This window comes from Coptis chinensis, chromosome 6 (assembly GCF_015680905.1).
Source record: "Coptis chinensis isolate HL-2020 chromosome 6, ASM1568090v1, whole genome shotgun sequence".
Classification (NCBI taxonomy): Eukaryota; Viridiplantae; Streptophyta; class Magnoliopsida; order Ranunculales; family Ranunculaceae; genus Coptis; species Coptis chinensis.
Window position 1 is genome coordinate 48,185,049 of NC_141461.1, and position 18,685 is coordinate 48,203,733.

The 18,685-nt window shown below is 36.7% G+C and overlaps 2 pseudogenes across 2 annotated transcripts; both read right to left on the reverse strand.

Annotated features, from left to right (window-relative positions):
- Nucleotides 1-1,250: 1,250 nt before the first annotated feature.
- On the reverse strand, nt 1,251-7,830 carry LOC147493337 (actin-related protein 9-like; annotated as a pseudogene). Its single transcript, XR_015199499.1, has 12 exons — nt 7,108-7,830; nt 6,493-6,932; nt 6,260-6,310; nt 5,366-5,442; nt 5,142-5,172; nt 4,246-4,364; nt 3,941-4,140; nt 3,817-3,860; nt 3,682-3,731; nt 2,814-2,871; nt 1,984-2,034; nt 1,251-1,390 (listed from the first exon to the last, which is right to left on the reverse strand). The product of XR_015199499.1 is annotated as an actin-related protein 9-like (transcript).
- A 140-nt stretch (nt 7,831-7,970) lies between these two features.
- LOC147493338 (plant-specific TFIIB-related protein PTF2 pseudogene) lies at nt 7,971-9,941 on the reverse strand (annotated as a pseudogene). The gene has a single exon (XR_015198316.1). The product of XR_015198316.1 is annotated as a plant-specific TFIIB-related protein PTF2 pseudogene (transcript).
- Nucleotides 9,942-18,685: the final 8,744 nt, after the last annotated feature.

The following is an 18,685-nucleotide window of genomic DNA, read 5'->3' on the forward strand; positions in this document are numbered from 1 at the left end:
AAAGAGGATGAGGAACCACGTCTAACCTGATTCAAGTCTCCCCCAGCAGAGAGAATTTGATACGTAGGCAATTCGTCCAAACGAACTCGGTCAAACCCAATCAATCAACCCATCTCCCTCGAATTGCCTACTCTAGTAAGATTAAACGAAATATAACCTTTACACAAGTGATAATCAAACTTTTAAGGGTTGTACACTTTTTTGGACACCAAAGTTTGAATATCTTCTCATATACTTGTGATGAAGATTTCTAGTATGTATTAGCAATATGAATTTTTCATTAAGATTTAGTAATGCAGAATGAGAACTACTTGACTTTCGCTTTAGTACTCAATCTTAACTACAAAGATACTTTACATTTGCATAAACTTATTTTTAAGGGCTATACTTTTTTGGCCTTTGAAGGCTGAATACCAACCTGTAAGGCTTGACCTCCAGTCTCTCTTGATTCGTTGTTTTCTTTCTCTACACGTCAAGCGTTTGACATTTGTGAATGAGGGCTTATTTTTTTATCATCTCAGCCTTCTTGTTTATCTTCTATAAATCAGCACTTCATCTCCATGAGGCCTCCGGTTCGAGTCTCCCTAAGTAGGCACTAAGAGATTACTAGAGAATGCTCCTGCGTCAAGACGGGCACGGACGCATGGTTACACTATACCTAACCTCGGGTCGGTTCCAGCATCCAGGGTTCAAAGTTGGATAGTATCTCAAGGTGGCCGAAGTCATTCATACACATGACACATTCACACAAGTCTTCCATAGTTAAAACACACATCTTTCGTAGTTAAAAACACACACACACACACACCGGAAGGTGCAAGGGCGACTGGCAAGAGTAACCATCTTGAGTATCTAAATGCCCCAATATGTTATTTGTTTTTCCTTCTAAGAATATGATTACTGCTAGCTAATATCATCCGGAAAACTATGACTTTGTCCTTCACCAGTCATGATTACTGCGTCAAAGAACTGCTGTCACTTAATATAAATTCTTCTCAGGAGGTCAAAGAGATAATCTTTTGAATCAACCAAATAACATTCAACATACACAAAAAACAAGAATCCGACTTTAATAATTGAAGGTATCCTACTGTACAAATGTTTAACCACCAGCCGAATTACAGTCTCAGCCCTCCTGCCAACGAACTTCCCTATAAAATCTGGTGAACAGGTTCTGATACACTCTTTCACAAAGAAGCGTTTTGATCTTGGGAAAGTTTACATTCGTGTCTGTGTCTCAGGTTCCATTTTTAAGAATTCATCTACCACATTGCTTGTGCCTGGAGGAAAAATGAGTCTTTGTATTTTCTACCACTTGCTACGTGAAAGGCCCAATCCAATCCTCACGATGGATCCAAGCTTCTCGGCCGATGTCGAGAATAGCGAGAATCTGTCATGCAGAGATCACAACTTAATACTAGTCAAACATTGCAAGGGTTTCTCATGTAAGTGTGCCATGTTTGGAAGCCTCTCAATTTCTTACAGGAGATGGGAAAGCATGCATTTTGGGTTTATGATAAGATTCGGTTATAGATGCAGATGTTTGGCTCATGTCCTGTTTATTGTGACATTCGGATATGACATTGTGAGGCTTATGGAAGATGCATCACATGTTGCTAAAATTTCTGCAATTCTGAAAGTTAACTTGAATCCAGTAGTGCTCAAGATAGTTATTGAGGACTTGCATGCGCAAGGAGAGAGTTTTTAATTCACCAGTAAAGATGCCAGCTCTAGATGGGCACAGACTATAGACAGCAGTTGCCAGTTTAATTGAATCATCAATTTCTATGTACTATCTCTCGTTCCAGTATAATACCAAAAAAATGGACCGAAAATATGTGTATAAGCAAAGCAGTTGCACAATGTGGTAATTCATTCTAGCTGCATGCTTCCATAAACCATATAATGAGTAACAGGCTCAGAGATACAGAACTAGTATGAAATAAAATTAACAGGCAATAGATGTTCAAGATGAGGACTTACTGAGCCACCTCTCCATGAAACAAAGGTTGGATCTGTTCTTGATGGTAACACCTGTTCAAAATAAGATAGCTCTATTTGTTGGCATGAATGGACCAAAATTTCAACAAACAATGATTTAATGTAAAACCTGAAGCATCCAACACTTTCTAAAAGGCACACAAAGATTCTGAGGGAAATGTTTGCAACACAGCGAGATTGTGTAGTAGTGTTTTTACAACCGGAGAACTGTGTCTATAGTTCAATTTTACAATATATGTAATCGAAACGGAATTAGTTTAGTCAAAGTGCTGTCCTTTAGAATGATAAAGCGATGGTTGTGATTACTGCTTACCCAGTGGTCCGTTTAAGGAAGAAATACGCTGATGTCATTTTTATCAGAATAAAGTGTAAGTGTGTAACGAATCTGGAAATCTTGCTCAGACGACAGTTGTCTCTAAATAGCAGAGGCTTACAATCATATAAGCTCATTGAGTCATTGTATGTTGGGAAGACTTTTAACTACCACTTGCCGAGTTGATTATGGAGGGAAAAAAACTGTATGTGTACTCATATTTGACTATTTGGGTGATGATACCATAGGTCTGGGGCTCGAACCCCGACAGCATCAAAGAGCTACTGATCTCATTTAAAACAGGCTTGCCAAAAAAAAAAAAATATATATATATATATATATATATATATATATATATATATATATATATATATATATATATTTGACTATTTGTCTATTAGGTGAGTATAATATGTGACAGGATACAACCAGATAAGAGAAACAATAAGATATGTTGAATAAACAATGTGTCGACAAGAAGAAAAAAAAAAGATGAAACAAACCTCAACTGTTCAACTGTATCAACAGCTTCATTTGAAGGAATGGCATGCAAAACCCTGTACAGAACACGTTTAATATCATTACACAATTGCAGAACAAGTCAGTTAACCATGAATTTATAATATAACTCGAAGTTTGCAAACTGCATATTGCATAGATCTATTCAATGGATTGCTGCATATAAGACGAAATAATTCGAGTACTTTGGAAACAAGTAACTAGATATACTTTCCAGGGGAAGATCCATCAGCTTCAGCCATAAGTAAATGGTACCATAGAAAGAGCAGTAATGTTTGACCTTATGCTGGTTTCTAAATTGGTGAGTGATAGAAACACACATCCTTACGACACTTGACAGACCGTCTCGCTCAGGTGCTTGAAGCATTAGGCCGTTGTCAACAACGGTGTAATTGGATCATGGTATATATAATAACAATAGGAAAATTTCAAGGATTGATAAGTGAATTTTCCAAGGAAATGTTGATGGAGGACGTCTGTGTTATATAGAGTCAATCCTGTCAAGCTCACGAGTAAGGTGTTAGAGTTCTAAGGGACATTACCCCGGGTCCCCATAATTTGAACTGTTTTATGTTTCTATGATGTACACCCAAAAATTGCTATATAAAAGAATGTGTGAGAGAAGACTGAAAACAACTAAGGTTGTATGGTCTTTTTTTCTCTTTTTCCCCTTCTCATATTCAATAGTGTAAATGTAATTTTACTCAAGGCAAAAGTGGTTCTTAAAACACTAATATAATTCTCTATTTCTTAGGCAACTCAACTTTATTTTATCCTTTCGAAAGGCATCATGCTGTGATAATAAGAACTATACACGAGAACAAACTAACTCTAAACATTGAAACAGCCTGTCCTCCACAACCGCAACCAGGCCACCTGTCAAAGCCACTCCACCAATCTGCATATAGCTAAATTAATCCAACCAAAAGATGCACTCAATAGCAATACCTATTGTAGTTTATCCTCCAAAGCTAATCACTAACCAGGTGTATGCTACAAAACAATTTTCTCTGAAGATCTATACGGCCTGCCCATTTGATTAAGAAACAGATCCATTAGTACACCAACAAAGAACAATTACCGTTACAATGTTTACTAGCAGTTTACCTGTGGAGAGAATGCTGCTTGTAATTGCCTCTTCAAGGCCTAGGTTATTGTCCTTTTTAAGTCTAGTGGGTAAAACTGGGTAGTTATCCCACATAGACAAACCACCATTGGCATTCAGAAATAAACCATCTGGCATGTCGGGTCTTCTGGGAAATTCCATATGCCAAGTGTCCTCAAGCATATCCTCATAATCCAGGAACCTGTTAAAAAATCAAGAAAAGGGGCCAAAAGAGTAAAGAAACCCAAAGACACTGTTTATCTAGTTTAACAATACAAAACATCAGTAGCATGAAAGCACATCTTACCAGAAATGGGCTGGAGGTGGGTGTTCATCTGGAACTAAAAGGCGAGGATAGAAAACACCCATAGGAGGAACCTGTTTATAGAAACAATCAGTCCTGCACAGAATTCTAAGGCACCGTATCTCAATTCAATTTGTTTTCAGAGACCAAGGGTCCAGAATATGATAGAATGGAGTGTGAGCGTGTGTGTATGCACCATTCTGATATGAATTTCATAACCATCACTCATTTTCCAAAAATAAGATATCTACTAGGGAAGGCAACTACTACAATTTCATCTCTGCCCAACAGAGGTGAAGTCAACACTCTTGCAAGGACAGAAGTAAGGGTGGAATTCGAGCTAATCAAGCCGAGCTTTACTATGCTCAAGCTCGGCTCATTTATTTAGCGAACTTTGAAATAAGCTCAAGCTTGGCTCATATATTATATGAACGAGCCCGAGCCAAGCCCAAATAGCTCAGTTATTTTACACTACAAAGATGCTATTTGGGCTTATCGAGCCAATCTTCGTAAAGCTCGTTTGTTACACAAGCTATAATATAGGCTCAAGCTTGGCTCATTTAACTAAATGACCATGCTTGAGCCGAGCTTAAACGAGCTGAGCCTGAGCCGCTCGGTTCAAATTCCACCCTTAGACAGAAGAGTGTGGAGGCTACAGAATTGTGCTCCCCACATATTTATACCTATTTACACCATTACAAGGCCCGTCTATCAGTTCTCCTGTTGTTCGAACGACCAAAACCAGTACCCCGCCAAGTAAGTATCAATTGCGAACCAAATCTTTATTACTTCTACAGTTTTGTTTTATGTATCCAGCTTGGCATGTCTTTGTCCTCAATGGAACAAAAGCGCAAGATGGAATGAACTAAGAGCAGTTAGCCTTGTTTTATGTATCCAGCTGGCAGCATCAACAGCATCAACCTCCCCCTCCTGTACAACGGAAAGTGAGTGCTAGTCCAGTAAATATGCTTCAAATGAAAACAAAATACTCCGTACTCCTATATGCATGTTTTTTGGTGCATAAAAAACTAGCGAAACCTTATTCTTTTCATTTTGTTTCCCTCAATTGGGTAGTGGGGGTTGAAATGGAAACAAAATAAAAACGTATAAATAAACGTTTTACTTCAACAAAGGATCAGCATAAATTGGTGGCCAAGTCTGATGATGTCTTTGACTCCATAGAAGGCATCTCGAAATATCCTGAAAGAGACACAAATTAAGTTTTGACTTATTGGCATTACGACATATGCTAATACCCATGAAGAGATGATGGCCAGCACGGTGAACAGACAACAACGAATGAAAAATGTAATAAGCGGTACGCAAGAAAGTATATTAAATAATTTTGAGAACGCAGAGGCCAAAATTGCACATAGTTTTCAGAAAATAACTCAATAAAAGAGTTCGTTTTAATAAGAATCAGCTGTTAAAAGCTGTAAGAGTAGGAGAAAGAAAAAACCCAGGATTGGCAAACTATGTACTAGACTACTAGTACTTCTAAAACCTATTTCCTTAATTGAGGATCATCCCAGAGCAGTAAGAGCAGACATGAACTAGTAATTATATACCATTGTCTTTAAATATTTGTACACAACAAGAACTAACAGTGGAGGCTGACCAGAAGTTTTCTTGTGTAAAAAGTAATCTACACAAGCCTAAAAAGTGATAATCAGTAATAATGCATCCCACACAAGTGCTAAAAGTTTCTTTAGCAACACATGAAGCTAGGTCTGATGTTAATTATCATGGTTATTGTTTTATTATTAACATTGTTAATATTATCATTGTTGTGTTGTGTTGTGTTATTTTAATCTATTTTATTGATAGTTACAACTTGTAGCAATTTCAACCCCGAAATCCCCCATTTCCAAGTGAAGACCAGCAGGACTAACAGTAAATACTAAAGAATACAAAATGGTCTACAGCAACAGGGAATATCTGAGCATTCACAAAATATGCAGAGAGAAAGAATGGTGTCAAAAAAATAAAAACTGTATTGTCAAAATTCATGACATACTTCTCCACCGAAAGACAAATTCACACCTGTAGTTGGCAGAGCCACTCCATCCTGAAAAAATAACAAAGGAAAAACTTTGGCAGTAAGAAGTTTCTATAATACCCAAGTCGGTCATTGACACTTCTGACCTCACTTTTCATCCATAACGACTGCCAAGATGCTCACCAATTCACCAGAAAATCTGGAATATGCATTTTAAGGAATATCTTTACAGCAAATAAAATTTCCGTTACCTCAACGCAGATTATTGATGTCATCTGGGCACCCATATTCACGACACACGCTGTTGATAATCCATTACCAAAAACTGCAGCAAGACCTTCCTGGTCAACAATATTAATGAAATAGGACTTTAGAGAAGATTCAGGCATTCAGGATGTAGGTAGCATTACTGATCCATTTCCAAGAGAGGATTGCCTAACGTTCCTCAGAATAGAGCAAGAGCATCACCAGCCAGATTTATCAATGATCTAAGCTCCTCTGTAATAACAAAAACCTTTTATTTCCTGATCCTCATTTGTTTGGATGGTAACATCTGGTTTTATATTATACAAGGAAGGTCCCTGAGCCTTCAATCATCAAGAGGGATTTCATAGGTACCTAAATCTATTTACATCAAAATCTCCCTTGTTTCATCCAACATCTTCTTCCTCAAAACACACTCAAAACCAGCCTGCACCATAGACATCAACTTGAAAATTTTGATAAAATAGATTCTGAATATCTACACAAATAAACAACTCTTTTTTTTTTTTTTTTTTTTTTTTTGCTCGGTAAACAACTTATTACAGATATAACACAAAAGGAGAGGGAAAAAAATAATTTCAAGGAAGAGTATATGTCCATACCAATTACATAAACGCGACAAAGAATGCAATAGTCCCACATATAACCAGAGAAGACCTCTGTTGTGTAAGCGGGAACATCCACCAGCAGACTACTCTTTTGCCTCAAAACTGATTGTTCCTTGACAGCTGAAAGAGCATGCATGATACATGGTGGTTTTCAGCGACCACCTAGGTTCCCATTCATTTTGTAGGGCTCCATACTTTAACTCAACTAATGCCACAGAATTGCAGGTAATTGGTGTTATTTTACAGGTTCCTAGAGGACTAGGCTATAACAACACTCATATCCACTGACTCTGAATAGCTGAAGATAGCATACAAGGCGAATGCAGGCTGTCTTGGAGATGCAATCATTGTGAGCAAGGTTCTTCAACAAATGAATGGACATAAGAAGTAAATATTAAGTATGTACTTAGAGAAACCAATCATTTTGAAGACTTCCTAGCAGGACTGTTATACAAGTGACCATCCAGCTAGATGCTTCATGCACTTCTTTGGGCAAATGACCAGTTATGTAACTCAGATGCCACAGGGACGATGTATCACTGGATGTAACAAAGTTTCCCAAGTAATATGCTGGTAGGGATCCTGCTGACCCCGACCAGCTTGCATTGTGCTAGTAAGTTGGGCCTAAAATAAGGGCATACTTAAGTCGAGTCACCCCATAGATCAATTAAAACTTCCTAATAATAATATCCCAAAGAAAGTTTCCAAGCAAACATGGGCTAAACCAAAATCACTCTTAAGTGAACTCACCCCATAAATCAATTGAAAACTGTAACCTATGAATGTCAACATAAAAGAAGAAAAAGAGTTGCGGCCTACGTGTTCTTAAAGTCACGAAAAAGACGATCACCAAGCACTTGAGACTGAATATTTATATAACAAAAACTACAACAAGTAAATTGCAGTAGAAAACACAAATAAGCCAAAACAAAATTGCAGAAACTCACTCAAAACAGGAAAATGAAGATGAATTTCATGAGCTCAAAACTTTACCTTGTATCAAAACCTTTTAACACTGTACAAACAAAAAAGTGTTAAAAAGTGTTACATTGTTGGTTCCTAAGCTTCATTGTGAAATCTGCAAAAGGACAAACTTTCTTCAACATGAGACAGCTATTTGAATCCATTCGAGACTAAACTCATCTTTTTCTTTTTCTTCTGATCAATCATACTGTTCATCTTCTTTCTCCCAAATATCTTACAAGTTCTCTCAGAATCAAAGACATACAGGTCTAGCATCCTCTTATAATGACCTTGTTCTATTTCCTCCTCCTTCACATGATGGAGGAGGAGAGTTTCAATAATACAATCTTCCCAATCAATATAAGCTATTTTTTCTCTCTGCTTCCTTCGTTTTCTACATTGCGAGCCTTCTACCAGAGCCATACTTTTCTTGTCACCTGGAACAGAGTTGGGTGGTTGCATGATTTCATCAATTCGTTGCTTTGCAGCATTTATCTTCTCTCTTCTTCTTTTACAAGCCAACTCTCCCGCAACAAAAGACGGAGGCAAACCATTAAAACCAACATCCTTCTCCAATATTTCTTCTAAGAAAAGCTTTTGGCTCATATCCGACATTCCAGACCACCAATCCTTATACACCTGAATACCAACTTCTTTCTTCCTCTTTTTTCTGTAATCCTTTTCCCCCTCATCCACCGATTTAACATAGTGATTTTCACTCAAGAAGTTTCTATATATGTTAGACAAACACTCTTGAGATATCTTAGCATTGTCCATATCATTAGAACTAGTGTTTCCAGAAATCCTATTTCGAGTCTCACCCTCAAAATATTGAGAATCATTTTCCGCACTTAAATCATCAAAATCAAATCCAGTTTCTTTTCTCAAACACTCATTAACCATTTCTTCCATATGAAACTCATGCATTTCAATAAACTTCCTCTTGTCCCCACGCTCTAACCTCAACTTAATTTCCATATACTGAATAATACCAGGTGCATTCTTCACTATATTCTCATCTGTAACATTCTTACCCCAAGGCAAACCTTGAGCAACTTTCACAAGCGCCTCTTTAATCTCTTTATACCTCTTCCTACACGTAAATACCCCCGCACGCATTTCCTTGGCAACTTCATCGAAACTAACTTCAATACCATTCAACTCCGAAACAAAAATCAAAACAGCCACAACAACCGGAACGGGTTGACGCCCAGTAGTCAAAAACCACTTAACCGCACAATTCAACAAAAACCTCCCTTGTTTAATCATCTTCCCCACCATATCCCCTTTCAACACATTCTCAAAACTATGACACACCATAATCGCCCTTTCAAACGACAAAACAATATCAAACTCAGGTAACTCTAGTTCCAAATAGCCAATAACTCTAACAACCATTCTACCTAACTCATGTAACTCACACCCAATAAAGACGACAAATTATTATCCTTCCTCATTATAACATAACAACAAGCCCCAACAAGTACACTAAACCAATTCCCACTCCCAAAATCCCCATCCGTAATCTCTTCAATCATACGCGTAACTTCATTTGTACGCGTAGGTGTAAAGTCTAGCCATTTACTAATCTCTTGTATTTTTAACTTGGAATAGTAAAGTTTAGTTTCTTTGTAATTAAAATCACCGTTGTGTGACGACGAACCGACACGTATGAATGTTCCTTGTGGTCCTTCTGAGATGTTGAAATGAGGTTGGAAGTTGTCGAACTCTTGTTCCACTCCACATGATTCACAGACTAAGTTGTTTGTTATTTCGTCTCGGATTAATCTTTTCTGGTGGCACTTTTTGCACGTTTTTGAGGTTGGGTCCATTTTTTTGCATGGAGGTGTTTCCTGTTTTTTATGAAATCACCGTTGTCGTTAATATAGGAAATTACTATATACAGACCCCATATATCTTAAGGCAGACCCCATTTTAAAAAAATTTAATACCAGATATGTCCCCAAATAATCTCTTAGGGCATACTCTCCTTAAAAAGTGAAAACACATAAATTTTAATTTTTGTCTTTTTACTCAAGTTTTGTTTTTTTATTCTCTCTCAAGAAACCTTCCTTAAACCCACACTTTTTTTTTTTCCACTCCTCTCATTTTCCAATCCAAATAAACTTAACCCACACATCTCTTCTTTCTCTACACATATTCATCTTATTTTTCAAATTCTTTTGTTCTATTTCTATTTACAACCCATCTTTTTGTTTTTCATTTTTTTTTTGATGACATTGAGTGAAATGGAATGGGCATATGATGTTTTTAATGTGAAAAATGAACTATTTAATGAAGAGAAATTTCAATCAAGTGACCAAGACGGCGACCAAGACGAGGTAACGATCCATATACAACTATTGTTCATAATGATTCCAATATCAATTTATTATGAAATCATTATGAGGACGACTTGTACAAAATGTGATTACAAAGTATTTATGCAAACTCAATCTATAAGGACGTTCTCTTCCGTTTAATGGTTGATTTGAATAGTGAGTGTTGGGAAATGGGAATAGTCTTACGTTCGAGACGTCCCAGGCCAACTAACTTTCTAAGACTCTAGCACCCCAACTGGAGCGACTTATGAAGCATTAGACAGTCTAATTTGGCCGTCTCTTAGTTACTTTGATAGATATCCCATATTTTTCTTGTGACAAATTTTTAGCTAACATTATAATTCACTGTAAATGTTATAGGATCCTCTATCTGATCCACAATGAGGTACCAATTGATGCACTTCGGACTTCACAAAATTCAAATGCATCTTCGGAGGAGCACTACATAGATCAAACCGAACATTTTAAGACCAACATGGTATGCATGGATGAATATATGTTTTGAAACTTACTTTTTTGATTTAATACCTTCTTACTCATGGATTAATGAATACTTAAATTGATTTATAGGTATTTGATAGTCATCAAGATTTGATTGATTGGACACAACATAAAGGAAGTGAAGTGGGAGCTAATATCGTCACTGGGAAATCTCAAAATGCAATTGGTGGGAAGGCTCCTAGACTTATTTTGATATGTGAGCGTGGTGGTAAATTTCGATCTCATAAAAAGGTAGAAGCAAACGAGAAGGCAGTGAGAAAGACTGGAACAAAAAAGATGAATTGTCCTTTTAAATTAAAAGCGTGTTTTGAACGTGGTAGTTTAGATAGATGGACACTTAGAGTTGATTGTGGTCGTCATAATCATGGGATGACAAAAACTATGGAAGGTCACTCTTATATGGGAAGGTTTAATAAGATGGAAATGATTCTTGTATTTGAGATGACTAGAGATTTGAGGAATATTATGTGAGGATATTTTCCCAAGAAGTTGTTGATGGATTAAATAAAAGGATAAGGAAAAAGAAGAGAACTCGTGCCAAGAGGAACAAATGGATGGATATGCCTATTACTAGGTATTTGTTTGCGTCGAGATTTGACGTTGTGCTTGTACAATTCTCTACATCATATTGTTATACCTTTCTCCCTATGAGATCCCCAGTGGATCTAAATAATGTTAATGTGCTTGGGATCAGTTATGTTAATAGTAATCATTACATTAAACTAGATTTGGAAGATGGTTGCCCAATTCCAAAAATAGCGTTGTTTTGGAGTAGGAATAGTCTAGAAATAGTAAAAGACTGGGAAATTCTAGTGAAAACCCGTGTGGAGGCATTCCAAGGGTTGAATGTTCAAGGGATTGCTTAAGTGGAGGCTTTCGAAGGAGATCCAATTTTTGTCGATTAGTGTAGTTGGGCAAATAGATGTTTGAAATATTTTATACTTTTATAGAGGATACATGAAGAAACATTTTTTGCGATGAAAAGTTTTTGTAAAGACTTTGATAGAATGGAATTGAGTTTCTTATATATTTTGGAACCAAACATTTTACATATTTTAATTTTGATGTTTCGACTTTCATTGTTTACATGTATTGGTCTAAAACATTTTGCCAAAATTTCAAATTAGTTAGAGTTTTAATTTTGATCAAAACTAACCTAAAAATAAAAGACGTTCAGACTAGGCTAACTCCATCTGCATTGGATGGTTGGACTGGACCGTCTTAGAAAGATAGGAAATTGTGTTGGACTGTTTTACTTAAGCGGTTCATTAGAACCAACTTTAAAATAAAAGACGTTCTGATTAGGCTAACTCCATCTGCATTGGATGGTTGGACTGGACCGTCTTAGAAAGATAGGAAATTGTGTTGGACATGTCTTAAGAACGGTTCATTAGAACCAACTTTAAAATAAAAGACGTTCAGATTAGGCTAACTCCATCTGCATTGGATGGGTGGACTAGACCGTCTTAGAAAGATAGGAAATTGGATTTTAAATTTCAGTGAAATCTCGAAACCCGCCTAAAATTTGAATTTGAATTTTGAAATCCGACCTTACAGTAAGTTGTACCGAAATATTTTGTCAAAATTTCAAATTTCAAATGAAGAGAGATGTGTTTGTCAGAATGGTTCAATTTAACTAACTTAAAAAGAGTAGATGTTCACATTGGGCTACTCTATGCCCCCTTTTGTTAGTTGGAATGGACAGTCTTATACATAGACGAAATGTGTAGGTCCTGCATTAGGAATGGTTTAATTGAACTAACTTATATAAACAAAGATGTTCTAGTTAGACTATCCCTTTATGCCTCTGTTGGTTGGACTGGACTGTCTTACACTTAGAGACAACTTTCCCTTTCTTTTTTCGGGGCGGCATGACTATCCTTGTAATACGTCAATAGCTAACAATAGTCAAATTTCAATTACAACCCAAACTTTATGATGCAAGACAGAAAATGCAAGCTTTTGAAGTGAAGGAATTTAGTAAGTGAAACCCCAAGCACAACATGCAAGGAAATGTGATAAAAGTCATAAAACTAGACAGACACATTCCGCATAAAACAGAATCATAAAAAAACTACAGGTTGGGCAATTCATGCTGCCAAATAGAGAAATTGGGTAACATACAATTTTATTTTGGACTTTTTTGTGTATGCGACTATGTACTATCCTAGTATGTGATACCGTCTTTTGCATATTCATTTTCCTCTTTGTTCTGTGCATTTTCAGAAGTAACTGACACTGGTATTGTGACACCATCTCGTGATACACATCTGTCTCCAAAGTTTGGGCTCTATACTCCATAACAACTTAGGTATTGAAAAGGTACTTATTTTGCTTGTCCGCAGATTGTTCAAGTCTTCGTAATAGTTTGAATCAATTGAGTTTTTACTCTTTGGTACTTCAGTTGCGATTTAACCAAAAATTACTTGGGGCTCGCAGATATCTTAAAAGACGATAATGTCAGAGGGCAGCAAAAATTGTTGCCCTCTATTTTGTAATAACAAACAAATCCATTTTGTGATCTATCACAACATAAGACAGACAAAACTACTTAGAGTTGTCTGAGATGGAAACTGTATCACAAGAAAACACTAGGCATAAGTGCATAACCCACCAAAGCCATATTCAATAACAAATGCAAAAAATCATGAGGGAAACAAAATCTACACGCAGTGCAGACTGTAGACCAAGTGACTAACCAAGGGAAATAATGGAACACTCAGCAAACAATAGAGTGCCCTGATAAGTACCAAAAAGTGTATTATGAAACCCCGTTGAGACATATAAATTTGGTTAACTATGTGTTTAATAATCATGAAATAAATATGTTTTCATACTTTTGCAGGTATTCACAGTAAACATGGAAATATGGTTTAAACCTGCAATAAAGCACGAGGAACGACATGTATATGAATTTTTCCAAATCTGCACAGAAGCATCAAACTTTCGAAGCTCCTACCTCTTGAACCAGGACTCCGAATGCGACAAGTGAGCTGCTCAGACAATTAGGGCGATGAACTCTACGCATAGGTGGGAAGTTGTAAAATTGCCCAAAGACCGGACCGCCACTAGACTGCACATAGGACCCACTATATGGGCCGGCAATATTGGATGATTCATCAATCATGGAGCATGTCAAGACAAAAATGACAAATTATTGGTGCAAAGTTGACACCTTGCATGTAATTAATTAGATTAGGTGTTAATAGTGAAAAAAAAGGCAAGGTGTCACTTTGTTTTAATGTGGTGGATAAAAATGAAGTAAATGTGGTTTGATGTTTCATATGGGAGGAAATGAGATGTCTCTCAAATGAAGAAGAAAACAAAACAAGGGGGACACTCCATTTACTCCCTTGACTTCTTTTTCTTACATTGTATTATTTTAGTTCCTTAGTCATTCTTATTATTTAGTTTTTAGTTTTAGGAAAAAAAGCTTGTAATAGTTTTAATGGAGGAAACCTTGGTTTTCTTCTAGAAAATAAATAAAAAGCAAGTGAGTTTAGTTAGTTTATCTTCTTCCTCTTTCTCTCTCTCTTTTGTTCTTCTAGTTTGTAATCCTTTATCCCAAGGATCATGAGCTAACTTCCCTTTTGGGGAGTTAATCCAACTCATGTGAGAGAAAATAATTGTTGTTGGTTTGGTAGGTTGTTAGGAAGAACAACTAGACCTACATTCTATCCCAAAATGATAGTTGGTGTAGTGTCTAGTTAGGAATCAAGGAATGAGCTTAGAGATAAGTCATTGCTTGATTCCAATTGCTAACATGTATGAGTTTAGAAATGAGCCATACATGTAGGGATAAAGTTTTCTTCCATTAGGGCTTGTCTATGAGTCTAGGAAGAATCAAATGAACTTTTTCAAATCAACAACTAAATGTTATTTTCACATGAGGAGGATTAACTCTCCACCTTTTATTTAGTAAATTGTATTTTGTCTTAGTTGCATATTTCGAATCTTAATGTTTTTGTTTAATGTTTGTGTAGGTAAGAATCTTAGTTTTTAATATAAACTTACTCACTAGTTTCCTAAGAGTAACAACCAACTTATAGTTGTCCTAACCTTTAGGTTGGTTCGATCCTTACTTCAACTTTACGAACGCAAAGATCATGAGTAAGGAACTTTGAGTTCGCTTTTGCATCAAATTAGGGAGTCAAGTCTCTAACGTAGTAAAAAAAAGCTAATATCAAAATGGCACCTCTGCTGTTTTAAAGGCATAGGACTTGTTTTACAGATTCGAAGTTGCATCAAGGGGGAACCCCCACTCTCTTCCTTTCTTCCCTTTCGTTTTTTTTTTTTACGTTTTTTTCGGATTTTCACTCGAAAACAACCTATTCGCTCACGGATTTTTTGCTGTGCTTCCAGGTACCAAAAGTTAGGACTGAGAACGTACACTTCAGGCGATTATAAGAGTTCTGTGAAAAGTTGAACTCATTGTGCCATCAAAGACACGCGTGCGCGGTATTGGACACGCATCCGCTAGTCTTACCCGCGTCCGCGGGTGAATTTGTTCTGTTGGTGCTACTAATTTACCTCCAGCATCCCCTGATCTACCTTGATCCATATCCAGGCCTAAATCTCTGGACCTGTACCTGAAATTTCGAATATCTATTAGGATTAATCACGTCGACGATTGAAACGTCTGTTTCACTCTTTGGCGGTTTAGCGGGAAGCTACAGGTTCCAACGCTTTACTGTTTTTTTTATTGCATGAATGCCATGTACATAGTTATTATAAATTAGTTTATGGATTATTATTTACGTCTTAGGCTAGAAATATGCATGAATCATATTAATATGCCCGTAAATATTTATATGCGATTAAGTGGGTATGAATTGCATATTAATGTATATGTACATACCAATGGTATTGTTTTGCATGGGTATCTATATTTATATGTATAAGTGTCTATTATTGCATGTTTAGTATTTCACTACATTATCGCATTAACGGTATTGTCTAATAAGTCGATTTTGTCAAAAAAGAGGAGAACATTCCAACGAGGGTTAAAATCTGAGTTGGGTAAGTTGTTTCTAAACCCTACGGGGTAAAGCTGCTCTCTATATGACACTCACAATCTCAATGAGTATTGTCGAAATCGAATTATTATGCAATACAAGAGTTGTATTTTAGTTTATGTATAATACTTTGCATGTTTAGTTTTGTCATATTTATCTGCGTATGTATACTATATTCGCATGTTAATGTATTTAGATACGTATGAGTGATTCAAATTTGCCTGTTACTGTTGATATACGTTTACGTAATATCGATTTACAAATTAGCGTTCATATACGTATTACTGATGTATATTTGCCTGTACGTATGGAAGTATTTATTGATGACACAAGCTTGCCTATTCGTATAGCTATACGTATGAGTAGAGTATCTTCACATGCTACTGCACCTAGTATTGTATGAGTAGATCGTATTTGCATGTTTGTATTTTAACCCTTACATAAATCTTAAAAAAAATAAAATAAAATAAAATAAACTAAATAAAAAATAAATAAAAACAAATTAAATTAAAATTAATACCGCCTTTGCATAAATTTTAATTCCATAAATCTTAATCATATTCCAATGGTGTCTAGGAAACTTGAAAGATTGAGGTTACTTAATTAGAACCGTGCTTGCACGGAAAGCCTCCCTCATATCTCTCTTGTGACCTGGCTGTTGGTTTATGCACACGTATTCCTAGCTTCACTGCTACGTTAGCAGCAGTTTAGGCCTATGTTGTTCAACTCTAATGTTTAAGATAATAATAAAATTCGAGTCCTACTAAATTCCTTCTGTAAGTTAGATATAATTTTATGCTTGCATGAGATTAAGGTCTAGTTCCACTAAAGAAATTGAACATACCTATTGTCGAAAAAAATACGATAAACAATTGCGTAAGTTCTCACCTAAAAATTGTTCTTCTTCTGTTAATTACCTTCATCACGATCCTTCGTCTCCATCAACTTCTGTCATTATGGCTGACGATCCTCCACCAGCTGAGAAGCCCCTCTCGGACTTCTATCTATGCATACTGGGGAAGGACCTTCTTCCCCTGCATCAAACTTGAGGACATTGTCGGTGATTTTCAGATCCCACCAAACGTTTTCAGTTTGTTACCTATATATCATGGTTTGGAGCACGAAAAACTTTACAATCATCTTCGTGAAAGTTTCAACAAGTGGCAACAACATTTCACCATCCGCCAATCTCTAAGGAACAACTCTTGCTTCGATTTGTTTCCATTCACTTTAGTGGAAAAAGCGTCAATTTGGCTAGCGGGGACAACAGCCCACAGTCCATAGACACATGGAATAAACTAGTTCAAGCTTTCATGCTTCGCTTTTACACTCGAAAAAACAACCGAAATGCTTTGAGAAAATTCAATTCTTTTCGTCAAAATCCTCATGAATCCTTTTTACGAAGCATGGAGTCGCTTTTACTAATCTTCGTTAGAATGTCCTCATCACCAACTGGACAAAGCTATCCTTGTTCGTTCATTCTTTAATGGTCTTTTTCGATCATCAAAAAGAAACTCTTGATATAATGAACGGCGGTTGCTTCATGGACAAAGGAGCTACTTGAAGTTTATACTTTTCTTGAAAAACAAGCGAAAAAAAGGTACACTTGGGGTAACACCGAAGTCGTCTAGGTCATCAAAGGACAATGTTACAAAGGCCACATCTATTTTTAGGTAAAACCCGATCCCGAAATAAAAAATTTGATAGAATCCCTAACTAAAAAGTTGATGCCCTTTGGTTCAAGTAAACGATCAACTACCAAAACCGGTCATGAACGCGTTGACGCCCCCATGTGTCCTTTGTCTTAGTCCCGACCATCGATGCATATTGTCCCTTGTTATATGCTTTCCTACTCAACCATCGGAGGAGGCATGTGCATTCAACATTCCTAATGCACCGTGGAGACACACATCCAAATTTCGCTTGGCCAAAATAACCAACAAATGGGGGCTCCTCCGGGTTTCGCTTAATCCGCTGTTCGACCTACCAACAATTTTATTCCATACCGCCAAGGAAATAATCAATAATACCAACAAGGTCAATTTCAAAATAATTCCAATGCTAACTATCAAACCAACCGCAGCCTTGTTCCAAATTTAATCCGGATCCCAACTATAATCAACAACTTCTCGGCAATAGTCGTGAACTACTACTGTTGGTAACAACCCAAGAAAACCGGTTTGGATAGGACAAATGAGACTTTCTTAGCTTACATGAACCAACAGTCTCAAATTTTAACGCGTCTATCCAACAATCACTTCAACAATTGGGCGAAGAAAAGAGTCGAAGGCGTGTTTTCTGGACAAGCGGTTCCAAACCCTAAACCAAAGAAAACAGAGCCTTTGAACTTACTAATGCACTCGGGTACAAGCACCTCCAATCTAGGTGAGGTGCATGCAATCACTACTCTAAGATCTGGAAAAATGGTAGACAATCAAATCATTATGCGGATGATCAACCAAAGGAATCGAAGGTTCAGATGAACCTATTTCTAATAATGAACCTACGGACGATTCACCGGATCAAACAAAGTCAACATCTCGAATTTAGGAAATAAGCAAGAAGACCCTTTTCCAAATTCCGTCCCTAAGGCACCGCTTTCCTACACGCTTGGCAAAGAATAAACCCGATGAGAATTTTTGCTTTGAAATTCGAGAGACTTTTAAAAATTTGACGATCAACTTGCCTTTTTCGATGCCTTAAAACTATTACAAAAAACATGCAAAATTTCTGAAGGATATGTGCACCACA